This window comes from Protopterus annectens, chromosome 4.part0 (genome assembly GCF_019279795.1).
Source record: "Protopterus annectens isolate FY-2018-M chromosome 4.part0, PAN1.0, whole genome shotgun sequence".
Taxonomy (NCBI): Eukaryota; Metazoa; Chordata; order Ceratodontiformes; family Protopteridae; genus Protopterus; species Protopterus annectens.
The window spans coordinates 1,507,238,301-1,507,257,376 of NC_056733.1; the positions used below are offsets into that span (position 1 = coordinate 1,507,238,301).

General features: G+C 38.6%; 1 protein-coding gene across 1 annotated transcript in view; it reads right to left on the minus strand.

The window, feature by feature from the left end:
* The window catches only part of SGCD (sarcoglycan delta), a 3,695,933-nt gene extending 3,690,461 nt beyond the window's left edge, over positions 1–5,472 (minus strand). The window contains exon 1 of the mRNA XM_044069343.1: positions 5,361–5,472. The gene's annotated coding sequence lies outside the window, so the exon portion shown is untranslated. The remainder of the gene's footprint in view (positions 1–5,360) is intronic.
* Between the last annotated feature and the right edge of the window lie 13,604 nt (positions 5,473–19,076).

Here is a 19,076-nt window from a genome sequence, read left to right on the forward strand (position 1 = left end):
CTGGATTTACCCACAGTTGGTGTGGTTTGGTCACGAGGGCGAAGCCCGAGTGGCCAAAGAAAGCCAACCGTGGGTAAATCCAGCATTATCCACACCCAGAAGTGGGTTATTGCTATTATACAATGACATCATTTAAGAAAAAAAATAATTACTTTTCTTAAATAATGGCATTGTATAATGCCTCCTTGCTGCTCTACCGCAGCTGTCTGGTATTCTGCAGCAGTTCTGATGTACTGCGCATGCATATGCCTATGCAGTAACTCAGAGTTGTGGGCAAAAGCAACGGAGAAAGCAAGATCTCGGTTGCTTTTTACAAACTGTTTCGCTATGATAAATGGGGTTAACATAGCGAGACAGCCAGGGACGGCCTTAGCTGAAATGACGCCCTAGGCAGAGTAGTGCTCTGGCGCCCCTTAAGCCCCACCCACACCACACTCATGAAACACCCCTATTTGAGCCACACCCACTGGGTCATTCCCCAAGAAAGCCACTCCAGTCATTTCCTTAAATTATTTAAATGCATTGGAAGAAAAAGATACCTTGTAATGTAGTTAAACTGCAGCTACCTTTGCATATGTATTTTCTACTTAAAATACCAGAGCCAGATCATGGTCAGCTAGGGTTCTAGGAAGGGTAATAGACCGCCACCCCAGGGCAGCCCCTCCTCAGCCATTCCAGTGTTCCATTATTTGGTTATCTCACCAGTTACCATGTATATGTTCTATTATTTGTTTCTACAATGATTACAAATATTGAAATAAAATAGCACAAACACAGATAGCCATTTGCTACCCAAACAATACAGTCTCACAATGAAAACAGACTTAGCATGAGCAGTAAACTTGTCTGCCCTTGAAACTCACATTCACTGAAATGGCAAAACTCACATTCATTGAAACAGCATGAAAACCCACATTCATAGAAAAGCTTCTGGTTGGTGGAGAATTAAGTTTACCTTTGGGCTGTTTTCAAAACAGACTCCTTGCACACATTTTTTAGGGCCATGCATTCATGTATTGTTTCTTTAATTCACTTTCCTGATTGTGTTGAATTGTATTCCTTATATTATATTCCTTGTATAATACATCACCACTTGTTAGAATATGTTTTAAATTTGTAGTTTTAAACATTCTTTTAATAAGCAGTGAAACAAATTTTAAGTTGTAGCAAGTAAAGGACAAACCAAAAATAAATATTATTTATGTTTTAACTGATTCTGTCAGGGAAGCAATGTTCCATAAAATTTTTGTGTTTTTATAGCAAAGCAGTATAATGAGGTTCATTTACCCATGCCTCACAAAATACAGTTCTTGTCTTTAATACATGTTGACAGTTGTAATGCTTGAAATAATTCTATTAGTGAAAATCAGAAATAATTCTACTAGAGAAAATCAATTCTGAAACTTATATTTTGGTATGTCAACAAATGCCCAATACAAACACATATTCAAACATGTATGCATGTATAAGGTAGGTATATAGATATACAGATAATAAATACACACACAAACACTGACAGAATGGGGGGACAAAAGACCAAAATAGAGACATATTTTAAATATTACTCTTATAAACTTTGAAAGTTGCTAGAATAACTTGATTTGTCTTAGTGTGTATTTTTCTGAAGAATATGAAGTCTGAAACACAAATGTATATACTTATTTAGTAACTTCATTCCTCAGAACATCCCACTGATTTGCTAAAAAAAAAAAATACAAATTTTATGAGGAACAGTCCAAAAATATGAGGCAAAAATCTGGACATTCAGTGTAAATCTGGACAGTTGAGAGGTATGTTTCCTTTCCCTTTCTTGTCGTAGTTTTATTACAACCCTGAAAATTTTCCCTAGTTTTCCACATTTCCTATATTTAAATGAAGTCAATAACAGTCTACTTAACTGTACAGATATTGATCCAAATGAGAATAGTGTTCTCTGATATCTATATATAAATTGTCTGTTACAAGCTAAGTTAAACATCATACTTTCTGCTCTCTGGACCTTTTCTCCTTGGTCCACCGATGAAAAGGAGTTTGTTTTAGGAATACCAGATTTTCGCTTAATTTGCAGATTTCTGCCTCACATTTTTTGGTCTGTTCTTCCTAAAAGTTGTGGTTTTCTGACTAAATACTGAGGACTGAAGTTACTAAATATTGATACACATTTGAGTTTTGGACTTCTTTCAGAAAATGCATACTAACACAAAACCTGTTTATTCTAGCAACTTTCAAAGTTTGTAAGAGCTATATTTAAATCTGCCCCTCCCTATTTTAGGTCATTGTGCCCCCCCCCCCATTATGTCAGGCTTTGTCCAGATTTCTTGCGCTGAGAGGTATTCCTAGGACTTTCCCAGTCAACAAATGCAAGTAAGTGCATAAATCATAAATCGATACGCAATCAAACGTGTTAAAAATCTGTCTGATTGTGTATGTGTGAGAGAGGGATTAAATATTTTTGATGCCAAGTAATATATTTTCCATTTTTTCCACAATGAGAAGATCCCAGTGCAAATTATTCCCTCATCACCTCTGTACCGTCCTTAAGAACCCCAAGGAGCAACTACGAAACTTGACACCGAAGTTACTACTTAAGACACAATTTAAAAGACAACACAAATGAAAAGATTGCATGCGCATGACATTTTTCATAGCAGTATAAGAATAATGAAGTATGACTCGTGCACTTAGCACATGTTTGCATCACACTGGTCAAAACATATAAGTAATGTAGCAAACCAAGATAAAACAGGGAAGCAGGAAGTGTCCCAACAGCAAAGGGTGGAGTTACCAAGGAGGGGTGCTCTATGCAGGAAGGAAATAAGAAATTGAAGTCTTTACAGTATCAATGCGTGCAGTGTAGTTCGTGAGGTCAGAAGTCCTGATTCTTAGGGATTCGGGTCATACCTCTCAACCTCTTAGAGCAAAAAATATGGACAAAGCCTAAAATGATGAGGGGACAGATTTTAAATATTGCTTTTTACAAACTTAGAAAGTTGATCGAATAATAGGTTTTGCATTAGCATGAATTTTCTGAAGGATTTGGAGTCTTAAACTCAAATATTTGTCATTATTTAATTACTTAAATTCTCAGCTATTTGCCAGAAAAGTACAGATTTTAGGAGGAATACACCAAAAATATGAGGCAAAAATCTGGACATTCTGCAAAAATCTGTACAGTTGGGAGGTATGATTTGGGTCCTGCTTGTCAGTAGTGAAAATGGAAGACGTTGCGGACATAGCTATCAACATGTTGACTGTATTCTTGTTTGTTGTGGTGGCGTTTATTTTACTGCCATCAATGTTTGGAATATCTTTGGGGATTACAGAAACATACATGAAAATCCTTGTGAAAACTCTGGAAGTAAGTCCTACAGATGCAGAATAGGAGTAAAGTAATTTAGGCCACGTTTTCCAAAACAAAAATTCTTTCAATTCTGGAGTTGTAGTTTCTGATTATTACATATTACAACAATCTAACTATATTTAGAAAATTTATATATCCAGCTTACAGTGTTTGCTTTATCTTTTCAACGGTGGGTTTTCCTTTGTTGCAGTTCTGTGCATGAAACAGATAGAGTAGCTACAGACCCAACGACTTGTGCTCAGTTGTTTTGTGAGCCGTTTTTTTCAGGGCTGTTAACAGTTACGCCTTATATTAAAACAAGAGTCTAGATTTCTGATTAATTCACTTTTGCGACTGCACTCTGACGTTTGCTGCCTTTGATTAGAAAATTGTGCAATTAAGGAGATACACTGGATTGTCAACTCTGGTAGTAGTAAAGGTCATTTTCATTTTCTTTGGAACTACTTTTGTTGGCATTTAAGCTACTTTCAGTCCAGGTTGTTTTGGACGAAATACAGTATTTTCTTCTCTTAATGTTATTTGTAGTAGTTTGTGATCAGTTTTTCTAAGTGTCGCTGTTGGCAGGGCAGTTCAAAGATCAAAAAGTTGTACGGATCTGTAACTTGGTCTTCTGCTTACATTGTGGTGTCATTGGCTAACCTAGTATTACTAGTAAGATTCATATACGGGACGATGGGATGAAATGCACACATGCATACCTCTCAACTGTCAAACTGTCCCTCATTTTTTTTTTAAAGCGTCCTGGCCAACCTGCAGCTGTAAGTGATTTCCGGTTACACAAGCAGGGCGCCGAGAAGAGTGCAAACTTGGTTAATTGAAATACTTACATAAAAAATACATGCATAAATAAAAACTGCGCCCTTTAAGAGGCTGGTCTGTACAGCGCCCTAGGTGGTCGCCTAGTTCGCCTATGCCTAAGGCTGGCCGTGGAGACAGCTTTAAAAAAGCAACGGAGAATCTCCGTTGCTTTTTTTAAAGCTGTCTCGCTATGTTAAACCCATTTAACATAGCAAGACATTTTTGAAAAAAGCATCGGAGAAAGCAAAATCTCCGTTGCTTTTTACAAACTGTCTCGCTATGTTAAACTCCTTTAACATAGCGAGACAGTGTGAAGCAACGGAGATCTTGCATTCTCCATTGCTGTAAAAAAAGAGTTATAGTAATGGAAAAAGTCTGGACGACCGGACCTTTTTCCATTACTATAACTCTTATTTACAACGTGCACACTGACTGATCAGCATGCACATTTTTGAATATTAATGGGGGGGTCATTGTATAATGTAAAGTAGTCATTGTAACATTACAGCAAGCACATGATTAGATAATTGTTATAATCATATCCACAGGCAAAGAAAATTGTTCAGACATTTTACAGTAGTAAGCTATTATGGATTATACATTTTTCAGGAAGGCTTGCAGTTTCAAGTCACAGTAACATCAGGAAGTAAACTAATCATTATGGCATATGTTTACACCTAAGATATATATATATATATAGATATATATATATATATATATATATATATATAGATATAGATATATGCACAGTGTGCTCCCTGGGACAGGTTTTGAAACAAACAAGTTACATAGAAGTGATATTCAAAGTAAAGAAACAATCTTTTACGATCTGTGTTTTTATAAAGTGCTATCAGGAACTGCAAATCACTTATAAAGATCTTTACAGGACCGAAGGACTTATCTATGGAAAGCTACACACCCCACACCCACAGACAAAAGGGTACACACGCACAAATCAAGAAGTCTAAGCATTAAAATCCCATACTCTATCCATTTTTGCAAATGCAGTTGCTCAATCTCTTCTCAACTACAGTAATTTAAACAAGTCAGCAGCATTAAGGACAGTAAATAATGGGATAGAAATGAGTGACCCTCATGATAGTGATATTTATATCTTTTTAGAACCTCAAACATTCTATCCTAAAGGCTATCATGCACAAAATGTACATTCTGATTGCATGAAGACAAATGTCATTAGTACCTGAATAAGTTGTAGATTCTTTTCTCATCACGTAGATACTTGTATTCCAGCCTTGATTAAAAACACAAAATTTCTGATGAAATTTAGTTTCCTTCCTCTGTAAAGATGCACAGGATCTGCATTAAGGGAAAAAATATAAGTGTTATCACATTTTATATGGATTTTCCTCATGAAGCTTCAGACAGTGCTAAGAGTATGAAAACAACACAACAAATAATTTGTATTATTCTTTGAAAGTGAAAGAAAAGTTAAGCACTAAACATTGTCTCCCTCTTATAAATGTGATGTCTAGTTTAAAACAGATTGATTTAACAAATGGGTCAAAAATAATATCCAAATTCAATTAAACCGAATGTAGTAATTTTGGTAAAATTTATAACATTATAGGAAAACTAATGTTGTGTTCTTTGTTATTATGAAGTTCCACTATCATATATGTATTTATATATTTATATATTTGTTTATTTACTGGGAAAGTCCAGCTGGGTGGTAACATAAAGAAAAAAGATGCAGCTTAAAGAATAAACACAAAGAAAACGTTATACCAATGAATATTACATACTACAACACTGGGAGAATACATGAATTAAGCATGACTAATAGAAACAAATGATCAGGCATATAAAATTAATTGGTAAAAATGTTATAAAACTTATAACCTCTACAACATTGGTGGTATGTAAGTTACAGCTAGACAAAAGAAGTGGTAAATACAGAAACCTATGAGTGGATGTTGGACCCCTGAAATCAATGAACAGTTTGAACACTGTACCGGAGGTGGTTGATTGTATACATATGTGTGTTGGCGGCTGTTTGTTATTCAAAGATGGCCAGCTACAAAGATCACACTGCTACATCAAATGGGAAGTGTGTTCCAAAAATTAATTGCAGAGTACTGATCACCTCAGCCCTAATGAAATTAATTAAAGTGAAAGGAAGCCTGAAGCATGGCCCAGACAAATGTTGCATCTCAGTAGATTATACAATGTTTTGCATACAACTGCATTATGTATGGACGTTAAACAAATGTCAGAGTTGTAGACCATAGTGGAAAGGGCATGTCTGGGTTAGGGATGGCAGCATCTTACTATTGACATGAAGGAGGAAAAGCTCCCTGCCATACCTCATGTCATCTACACTAGTCCACACTTACATTCTGTTGTATTGTAATTGCAGTCTGAATTACACTACTGATTCATACCCCTTTACCACCATAAATGTGTATTACCAAGCCCTGCCCTTCACAAAACCCCAACCCTCTACCTTACCTTAGCAAAAACCCTTTTGATAACACTATTATAAACTCAGGCACATATCACATACAACACCACACATGCTCGACATTCTATCCTTTCACACCTCTCAACTATCCAGACTTTCACATAATGTCCAGATTTTTGCCTCATATTTTTGGTCTATTCCTCAGAAGATTGTTGGCTTTCTTGCAAATCACTAGTATGAGCATGTTAACACAAACCCTGTTATTCTAACAATCTTCTAAGTTTATAAGAGCAGTATTTAAAATCTGTCCCTGTTTTTGGGCCTTAGTTCCCCCATTTTGTCAGGCCTTGTTCAGATTTCTTGCACTAAAAGATTGAGCGGTATGATCCCTTTCCCTTGCTCTTACTGTAATCCTAGCATGCAAACACTCACAGATACACTGGCACCACTGACGAATCTTTTTGAAGAAAACAAGCTACATTTACCTCTCCCACACACATTCATCAACATCCTCCCTTTGCTATCTCAAGAATTTGTTAACTAATGCCTTCAATAAATTACACAAACACTTTACTCAGTTAATGAACTGACAATTCGTATATACATACACGTACACAACATGCATGTATTGATAGATTGATAAATACAAGGAAAAGAAAGAAAGCATCCTTATCCCTACATTGTGGCAGTTCATGTTTGACCTCTTTAAAAATTATATAAGCAACTTGTATTGCACTAAAGCATTACCTAAACATATTCACTGTCAGTGTTAAAATGCATATGCATAGCATGCACAAGCTATCCAAGAGATAATCTAGTATATAGATAATGGAGACAGTTGCAAATGCCCTTATAATATACAACAAATCTAATATACCATTTTAATTATTCCAAATGTTGGGGTAGAGCAATGCAAGATTTTTTGGCATTTAACTATATATATATATGTATATATATATATATATATATATATATATATATATATATATATATATATATATATATAATATAATGAAAGAGTCTACGGACAAGACTTTTGAACACTGCTGAGTAAATTAAAATCAGTTTGATTTTTAGATACAAAGACAATTTATAATTATCATTAAGAATGGGTTTGAATACAGTGTCAGCTATCTATATGACTTTCTGTTAAGGTTTTAACCATAAATAAAATGGATGAAAAAAATTACATTTGCTGAAAGGTATATATTGTGCTAAGCTCAAGTATTTAGCCATTCAATGGATATAAAATGCTACTATAGCTTAAATTTCTAACTTTAAGAGTTTATAAGATATATGTTTGCTGTAAAGTGATCAGGCAGTGAGCAAAAGGGATCAAGATTATAAGCTGTTAATGGACTGCTTCCTGTGATGTAGGGTTTGATTCCTTGAGCTTTTAATTCCTTACTCTATGAGCTTGAGGAAGTCAGTGCTTTGATTCAAGTAGGAATTTGGACTACACTAATGATCTTCTGGAATGCATGCATAGTAACAACCTAAGAACTTTGGTGACATTCTTAATTTTGTCACAAAATAATTGAAGTTAAAGCAGGGGTGCTGTACAACAATGGTAGTAAATATTCAACTAAAAATGAAATACATACATACATACATACATAACAATGACAACTTAGGTCTCCAGTCCAGCCTTAAAATGTCAGCAAACTAATTCTGAAATCATATATGAACATGATGAACACATTTTAATACAGACATGAAATTTTCAGGTTTAACATATTTCCTTCTGCAAAAGAAAGCCATCTGTCTCCCAAAGAATGTTGATAAATGAAAAAAGGTGTAACAATAGAATTATAAACAGAACTAACACGGCTCTCCTGGTGAAAAGTAAATCTTTTATGACAATAATTTGCATTTATCTTTTTTGATAAAAGAGAATTTGGAGGTGTGACCTTGGGGCAGAAGATGAAGCGCTGTAGTGACAATTCAGGGGTACATACGTAAAGCCAGTTGAAGGGCTGTAAGGGTAATAGAGTAAAGTAGCAAGAATTCCTTGAAGCAAGCATGCTGCTGCAGAGATTAATCACCTCCTATATCAGAGAGTACACAAAGGATTGAAAACTATGCCTAACTTCATTATAGACTCTGTACAGGATAGACATTTCAGGATACTGCTGATATCGCTGTTCTAGCATGGAAATGTAACACATGATACTGTATAAAACTATGCATCAAAAGTGTCAGCTCCATGGTAAGAGGAACATGAGTGCATTACTTGCTTGCTTGCTTGTAGTCCAGTCATTAATACCACAGAATTTATGGTCATACAACACATTGTTATCAGCATCTCACAAGTCTAGAGGCCTGCCATGTGAAATAATGGCTTAAAAGATGAGTTTTATTTGGCTAAACAGCTGAAAAGAAATACTGCTTACTGACAGAATATTTAAGATTTCAAATGATAGCAGCATAGTTCACTGCTTGATTTATCATGAATCAATATTTATTTAATTTATTTATAAATATTTATAAATAAATAAATAAATGAAAGCAGTACATTTCACTGCATGATTTGTTTTCATGAATCAATACATTGCAGATGGCCAATCACATTTCTGTTTTCTGTTATCAGCATTTTTATTGTGTCCATACAGGGCTGTCATAGAATCAGTGCTTTGGTTTTTGATCAAAGGCAGCAAAGAAAATGCAAAATGTGAGGTTTATTTTTGTTTTATACTCTTTCCACTTTCTCCAAGTCTGTGTGAGGTTGCAGGAAATATACCTAGAGATTCCAATCTGGGGGCAATAGGAGTTGTTTTACAGTATATGGCAATTTTTCCTCAATCATTTCAGTCAGTGATAGAAAGTGACATTTTGCTTGCAACAATTACATGAATCTTGACTAAACAAGATGCATTTAATCATACTAACATAATTTCATTTGTAATGTTAATTGTGAACTTTTGTTATGCATAAATATGCTGCCTGTACTTCCTCAGTGCACACACATTTTTTTATTGTATATATATCCGCTGAAAAAGGGCTCTTCAGCTCAGTCGGACAATCCTGGTCAACAAATGTAAAATAAAATAAATAAATGATAAACAAGAAAAGCAGTGGTGGAAATTAGGCCTAATTCCAAAAGACTTGCTCTCAGTATAAGTGACAACTTACTCTGAGTGAAGAATGAGAGCAGGTATTTTGGAATCTGGTCCATCTGTCCAACATTGTTTATAGGTAAGCCTTACACTGAAGTCACTTACAATGACAGCAAGTCTTTTGGAAGCTGGCCCTTTGTGGCATGTTAATTGCTGCATCAAAATAATTTCCATGGATATTAAAGGGACACTGTTCTATACACAAAAGGAAAAATAATTAAATGGAAGACTAGATGTGTAATTAAATATTATTTAGTTACTTATTTTAAGGAAGATTTTTGAAAAGAAAGTTAGACGTACTCCTTCAGGATTACTGTTCATGCTGGCAAACATTATTATGTTGAGTGCTTCACATTTGCTACATGAGTATGTTGAGTGCTTCACATTTGCTACATGAGTATGTTGAGTGCTTCACATTTGCTACATGAGTATGTTGAGTGCTTCACATTTGCTACATGAGTATGTTGAGTGCTTCACATTTGCTACATGAGTATGTTGAGTGCTTCACATTTGCTACATGAGTATGTTGAGTGCTTCACATTTGCTACATGAGTATGTTGAGTGCTTCACATTTGCTACATGAGTATGTTGAGTGCTTCACATTTGCTACATGGGTATGATTCTAGAAAGGGGTTAGTACAAAAAAATCAGAATCGTCCTCTACAGGATGAGGTTTGGTCATAGGGTATAGACATCTTGAATCTTTGATTCTAGTTGATTGAGAAAGGTAAAGACTCTGATTTATTATTAATAAAAGCAGAGTTAGACAATACTTTCATTAACACATGCCTGGTGCACATTTCTCTGTAGAAGTAAATTGTTCCATATCCATGTTGGAATATAAAGTACAAAGGACTTCTCTGCCAGGTTGGTCTGTGGGATGAATGTCTGGTGCCAGACACAACAAACTGGAAGTTAAATTTTCTCCAAAAGGTGCGTTACACCCATACACAGGCTAAGCTTGGTGGGGCAAATGCATGAATCACTGTTCATGTTGTATATTAATTTTCTTTTCTGTGCAGTACAATTTCCATCTTTGGTTGGCAGCTGGAGCTCCATTAGGGGTGGTTACAGCTGCAGATTAAATTATGGGGCCATAAAGTTCAGTGTTTCAAAAGATGTAGCATCTTCTTTATTTAGTGATAATAACCGATTACTATGATTTACCAATTAGGAATAAGACAGACATTTAACTAAAGTTAAAAATACTGAGGCATCAGAGTAATTTTTTAGAGTACATACAGTACTGGGATATATGGTCCTTGATGGCAGATTACAAAGAAGGTATAACAGGGACTAGACTGTGAAATATGGAGTAAGTCAATAAATAATACTTGACAAAGAAAGAATGTGTGCACTCGCATGTTCGTGTGCTCGTGCACGTGTGTGGGTGTGTGTGTGTGTGTGTGTGTGTGTGTGTGTGTGTGTGTGTGTGTGTATTTGCATGTGTGAATGAAAGTTTGATTTTTGCACCATCATAAGAATAGGTTTACCTTTAAAATGTTGACTGTCACATCATAAAAAACACTTCTACGAACTCTGAACTACGACTTCTCAAAACCTCAAACATTGATATTCTGAACTGCAAAATCTTGCCCCCTTTTTGACCCAAGTTAGCACTTGTTTTTCAGTGTGGAGGGGTTGGAAATGTTGATGTTCATTTTTTTTTTTACTTTCTGAAATTTCGGCAGCATGGATTACATGGAAACGTTTCGACAATGTGCCCATTTGACTATGTGCTTTCAACATTTTGAAGGTAAACCTAAGGATACATATGTAAAAGAGGAAGAACTGTCTAAAGGGAAAGACAGTACTTTCCCATAACATTCACTGTAGCAAAACATCAGGTTGTTGCAGGAGGAGGATAGGTAGACAAAAATGGATAGACAAGCAGACTAGGTGATACAGGAGTGAATAGGTTACATATAATTTTAAAATAAGATCATCCCCAGGATTCAGCAAGCTCTGCACAGTCTGCAGGAATAGTGCAAGAGCTGCTGCACACAATATGGTCGACGAGTGATCCAAGAATGAGCTCCCGGGATGTGCACGAGCGCTCCAAAACTATTCCTGCATGGACACAACTCCTGTAGGTTAATTGCCCAATTAGCAAGAGAAAACCATGCAAATGAGGTGAATTAGTGATCCAGGAAGAAGGCAAGGTGTCTGTGCAGGAATAGTGTAACCTGCAGAAATGTATTTGGCTACTAACTGAATACATTTCTACAAATTATATAACGGAGGCACAACAGCTCCAAAGAAAGCATGTATTCAATATAGTAGGCATGTCAATGGTCAAATAGATAGCCAATGGCATGGTAAATAGTTGAAAAATTATAAAAAATAACTTTTATTTTATTTTTGGCAGATTTCGACCGTTTAAGCATAGGGTAGTGGTGTGCAAACAGGATTGTCCCCCAAAATAAAAAAAAAAAAATCTGGAAGTAAGCTTTTAAACCAAAATCAGCATTCTGCCATAATAGTCAATGGCATGCAGAAAACAACAATACCATTGAATAGTGGTTGGTAAGAGGGAAGACTGAGTGTTAGTCTTGTAACCATGCATTAGCAGTCAGTTTTATGCAAATGAGGGGACTGATACTGAATCATAGATTTCCCCTCAGTGTTAGCTAGCACCCAACCGTGGAAGTGCAGCAACACCATGCATGCTTAAGAGGTAGATGACCTCATAAGGGGGAGTGTCATGCATGCTGTAAGCTTATTGGAGCTCTGTGGCCTGTGTTTGTCCTTAGCTAAGCATAGATAAGGAAGGGGGTGTGTGTCTGAGGCTGCCCAGCAGTGTTTACATTGCCTAAACAGGTGTGTGCACCACGCACCAGGTTTTAAACAAAAAAAAAAAAACAGGAAATAGCAGTTTTGTTCACATCTGAGCAATGGGTATGCGTGGCATGCCTCGGGGCTTAAACAGAAATGCAATGTAAAGGGAAACCAGCAGTAGGAAGGCAATCATGGAGAACTAGCATAGCTGGCAGGTGAAATGTATCAGAATCAGCAAATTACACAGGCAGCAGCCGAGCACACTACTATAAACTATGCAAGCACCTTTCACTCTGTTTTTTCCCACAAACTCTACACCATCGGTGTATACATCTGAAAGATGGACATGCCATGAATGTGGGCCCAAACATGCACAAAGTACACAGGTGGAAGTACCTTAGACAGAGTACACATAATGTAACCATCAACTGCACACACCTTTGGAATTGTACATACAGGTTAGCAGCACATTAGCTGTCTGTGTAGTATGGAATACTGATGTAGTCTGGCCAATCACTGGCAGACCACAAAAGGCACAGTTATGAAATAATGAGAGATTACCTATGTCCCCTCACAAGGCAGCATAAGGGGAATGTCCAAGGTATATCTGTGAGTCAGCTGCAAGAAGCCTCCATATCACACATGCACTCAGCTCACACCACTATCATCCACAGGTTTATCACAGGTCATATCCCTGCTGTTGGGAATGAGTACAGCAAGAACCCCACTTCTGTATGGGAATACCCACAGAATGCATCATGCTGAAGAGGTGATATATGCAGGTGTGTCCCCAGCTGTAAGCAGCACCCTGCCAGCATCCAGACCAATGGATTAATATGGACAGGAACTATTGCCATTAACACCACCTCGCACACTTACCCTGTCACCCCAGGAAAATCCAGTGGCTCACAGCCTGGGACTGTAGGAGTGACAGAATGTGCTGGCCTGCTACAGATGGCCTGCATTATTACCGAATGCCCTAAAGTCCTCTGTCAAAGGCCTGTGCCTCACCCATACTCCCAATGTATGTTATCTCATGAGGTCCCAAATATCATAACACAGTCCACAGAACACAAATGCAAGGCCATGTCGACAAATCCCAGTTGCATGCCTACCATGTCCTACTGCATGAACTGTGGATCAACCCCTAAATAATGCTGGGATGAAGGGACAACTATAGGGATACTTTGCAGATATCACTCGCATAATGTTAGGAAGAGGACAGAATAACAGAGTTGGGGGTGTAGAAGCATGGACGCCAGGAGTATGTGAAGTCTGAAACTCTGATGTGTGCCCATACTAGCCCTGCCTGCAAACCCTGTAATGGGTGGCTATAAACCCACTCATAAACCACAATGTGAAGGGGAACTGACCAGATATATGAGCCCTACCTCTGGGTAACCTGGGTGAATCTGTACAGCTGAGAGGTATGACTACAGCTGGATATGGCCATTTTGTTATGTCGATAGATGTACAAGCAGGGGATCCTCAGCCACCACAGTACTAAGGTGCTGGACCATTTACCCAGATCCATCAGCAAGTATCTGCAGCTACCCCTCCAGAATGGAATGCGTGCCAAGAATGGGTAGGCTGCAGACCACAATACTGGACATGGATTCATTCATCTTGTATTTCCCAGGAAATAACTGTGAGAAAATAAGTATATCTGTTGGTAGTTGATGACATAATACATCACAGTGTAAAACAGTACATGTCTGAATATCTCTGCTAACACCAACCATGTACCATAAGCAGCACAGACAGCAATAGCTACTGTATACCACTATCTGTCACCCATTGTGACTCCATACTGTCAACCTATCTACAGATATCCTGCAGAAATGCGTTGCTAGCTGTAGGTGTAGAACACAAAATCCTGGCACAGGAGTACAAAATACCAGGAATGGATTCACACACTCAGTACAGAAGGTCATACTGCACATGCTCACAGAAGGTCATACTGGGCATGCTCCTACACTTAGAGAAATGAAGCCCATGTCTGACAACAACAGTGGACTATACATATCTGTCAGTCGCTGATGTCTGTGCACACACACCACATTGCACACCATTCATGCTTTGCACACACAATGGATAGGAATACACACACATATTCAAGGACAACACACTATAATAAGTCAAACATACACACAAAGAGATGTGGGGAAGAGGGAGGCCGACAGTGACAAAGAGATTGCCATCATGAGTCTTGTCTCACCCATCACACATCCAATTGGCCAATATCACATGATGTGCTGATGTCAATTATGTGTAGATATTTGCTTTTGGTATCCCTCAGCCCTATACTGTCTGTGGTACTTGTGATAACTGTCTAACATGATAGTAAAAATCAGTGTTCATCTAGCATTTGTATTCCCAGCCCTGTCAAATGTAACGTTGTGTGTTACTGAGTGTTATGCGTGTGTTCCCAGAGGAATGTTTTTTGGCCCATTGTCACACACTGCACTTCCCATAGCCTATGTTAGCACTCATGCTGATATCAGTCACCTTGAAGTACCCCTTTGGACAAAGGCCAGCCCTATAAGCTCCATGGTGCATATGATAACTGTGTAATGCTATAGTGTAACATACTAGTCAGGTAGGAGTTCTAATCCCAGACACGGTAACTGTGAAACCCTGTGTGTGTGTGTGTGTGTGTAGAGATTAATGATGTTGAGGCCATTCACAGTGACTACACCTCCCATTGCCCTACTTTAGCAAGTCTGCTGTCAGTCACCTTGAAATAACCCTTTGGACAAGGGCTAGACATATAAGCTCTGTGACGCATGTGATAACTGTGTAATGCTGTAGTGTAACATACTAGTCAGGTAGGAGTTCTAATCCCAGACATGGCAACTGTGAAACTGTGCGTGTTTGTGTGTGTGGAGATTAATGAGTTTCAGGTCACTCACAGTCACTACACCTCCCATTGCCCTACTTTAGCAAGCCTGCTGATGTCATACCCCTTTAGAGAAAGGCTAGCCCTATAAGTTCTGTGGCACATGCAATAACTGTGTAATGTTGTACAGTAACGTAGGAGTTCTAATCCCAGACATAGCAACTGTGAAACTGTGTGTGTAGAGATTAATGATTTTGAGGCCATTCCCATTCACTACACCTCCCATTGCCCTACTTTAGCAAGCCTGCTGATGTCAGTCACCTTGAAATACCCCTTTGAACAAGAGCTAGTCCTATAAGCTCCATTGCGCGTGTGATAACTGTGTAACGCTATAGTGTAACATACTAGTCAGGTAGGAGTTCTAATCCCAGACATGGCAACTGTGAAACTCTGTGTGTGTGTGTGTGTGTGTGTGTGTGTGTGTGTGTGTGAGAGTGTATGTGTGTGTGTAGATTAATGATTTTGAGGCCATTCACTGTCACTACACCACCCATTGCCCAACTTTAGCAAGCCTGCTGATGTCAGTCCCCTTGAAATATCGCTTTGGAGAAGGGGCAGCCCTATAAACTCCATGATGTGTGCCATAAATGCAGAACAATATAGTAGTACTAACTACACAGGTATGGGTTTTAATCTCGTGTGTGTGTGTGTGTGTGTGTGTGTGTGTGTGTGTGTGTGTGTACATATGCATGTGTGTACCTCAAGAATTTTGTCCCAATTTACAGCCAGTAAACATCTCAAAGCCTGACGTTAGCAGTCCTGCAGATATCATCCACCTTACAAGTACCTGTTGCCAACCCTAAAACCATGTCAGATTAGTGGTGCATGTGGTAAATGTGTTACATAATGGTCCATAAAGATTGTTAGATAGAGGCTTGAATCTCACCCCTGGCAAATGTAAATGTGTGATTAAGGTAAAATTGTTTTTGGGATCTGTCACCCACTACATCACCCAATGCCAGTATTTACAAGGGCTGGCGATGTTCCTCACCTTAGAAGTACCTTGGGACAACAACCATCCAATAAGCTCTGTGGCAAATGTGATAAATCCAGTACACTGTAGTAGCAATACATAGCTAGGTAGGGGTTTGAATCTCAGAACTGGCAAGTGTGTGTGTGTGTGTGTGTGTGTGTGTGTGTGTGTGTGTGTGTGTGTGTCTGTCACCAGTATCCTGTGTGGAGGTTGCTGTGATTATGTAATAACAGGATACATTGTGTGGTGGGTTTTGATAAATTATTATATTGAGGACCTACTATACGTCACAATGTCCACCTTACAAGGACAACAGATGTCAAACACAAGAGAGGCTGATGTAGACACGCCATATACCTATATGTGACATTATGGATTGGTGAACAATATAGGCAACCATTGTATTACTCACAAAACACTCTCCACCCATGTCTCATACACAAAGACACTTGGCTAGGCAACAACCACTATATTGGTAGTTCCATGCATATTGCCTCACAGACAGTAACCACTAGTGTTTGCAGTAGACTACATGCCTGTTGACCACAACAGTGCCACTGACATCAGAAAGTACTGTGATGTGTAACATCTCCTGATGGAGTGTGTGTTATCCAGCAAGTAAAAGAACATGACACCCTGTTCCATCCCTACAGTAGGCAAATAAATGCTTACAGTGGTCCTTTTGCTATGTTCACCACTGGATGTCTGAAACAACTGCAGAGTCTGCAAATGTAACCCACAAAGGGAATACCATGCCTTATACACATGACCTGTATGGACAGATGCCACTAACTCCACTGAAGACCTGTATCATGCTGTCAATGTAGGTGCAGGTATGACCTCAGTTCCATAGCCAGGTCTCCCCAAATGAGGTGAGGGATGCTACATCAGAATATAACAATCTGTATACACAAAATGCCCCAGAGACCTCAAGTAAACTTCCACATGTCAAAGAGCATGTGTGTGGGACATGTGCACAATCCAGACACTGTCCATGTTATGGAATATAGAGCACATACATGGGAAGCAATGCACATCACAGGCCACCCACAAAAGTAACCCAGATGCGTGGATGGTGAATACAATACCCACCTGTGGGAAACACTCCAGGGACTACAACCCTGAGCCATACTGGAGACCATTGTCATGTGGTCTGATGCCAAGGTATTCCCTTTGCCTAGCCTTGTACACCCATCAGGCCCATTCACCTACTACACACCTGCGAAGCAATGAACCTATGCATCTCAGTACTGGCAAGCGTGTGTGTGTGTGTGTGTGTGTGTGTGTAGATTAATGATTTTGAAGCCATTCACAATCACAACACCTCCCACTGGCCTACTTTAGCACACCTGCTGATGTCATTCAACTTGAAATATCCCTTTGGCCCTGTATCAGCCATATAAGCTCCGTGGCGCTTGTGATAACTGCGTAATACTGTAGTGTAACAAACTAGTTAGGTAAGGGTTCTAATCTTGATCCTGCCAACTGTGATGATGTGTTGTGTTTCTTTGACTGTATGTGTGTGTGTGTGTGTGTGTCTTCATTGACACCTGCCTTTGTGGACATTCACATGTACTACACTTCCCTTATCCCTTCTTTAGCACTGTTGCTGTTACTCACCTTCAAAGATACCTTTGGACAGATCTCCAACATGTAAGCTCCGTGGCACATGAAGTAAATACATAACACTGTAACAGAATACATAGTCAGGTAAGGGTTTGAAACTCAGTACTGGTAAGTGTGTGTTTGTGTGTGTGTCATCAGTATCCTGTGTGGTGGTTGGGAGGAGTGTGTACTGACAGGATCCATTGCAGTGTGGGTTTTGAGACATCATTATATTGAGGACCTATATGTCCCATTATCCAAATTACAAGGCCAACAGTTTTCAAACACTGTAGAGGTTGTAGTAGACAATCCTCAGCCATACATGTGTACAGCCATGTGCAATTACTATGTGACAGTATGGGTTATTAAACAATATAGGCAACTGTTATAACATCCAGATACCACTCTCCAGCCACAGATCATAGACAAACTTGCTTGGCTCTTACACCCTTCCTTTCTTACTTTGTCTCTGCCCCCCCCCCAAAACACCTCTGGTGGATGTGGAAATGTAAATCTGTTTTGTGCAGGCAGCAGCTTGAGTTTTGTAAGGAATGCTCATGATCAGCTGATGGCCTGCACATGAACTGCACTCCCCCACTTGCTAACTGCATGTGGAACAGCTGTGATATCATTCCTGTAGCCAATTTCATGGAAACACATTCCTATAAGCACTTCATGTGGTTGTTGGCCCTTTTCCTTCACTGTCAGCAGGACTTCATGTGGGTGTTCGACAAAACAGCTTCACAGAGGATAGTTGGAAATACCTCTTACAACATACACTGTGGAGACAGGCCAACAAACAAGAGGGGGGATGTTCCAGACATAGGGACAGAATGTAAGTATTGCTGTTCTACATTTGAAGTACTGTTGGTTTAACATGGTTTGTGTGGATATGGCTGTTCTACATGATTTAAAGTCTGGCATGACATTATGTGGTTAAGGAAACTCTCACCTATAGGGCTATCTGCAGACTGTGCAGAGTTTGGAGTCTTACATGTGTTGTGTTACTCACACATTTCCTATCTTTAGATATGCAGTAGCATACTCTGATGACTGCAGTCAGTACATGGTGACATCCATGTGAGTTAATGACTTCATATCCCTCAGAAGAGATATGTCACAAC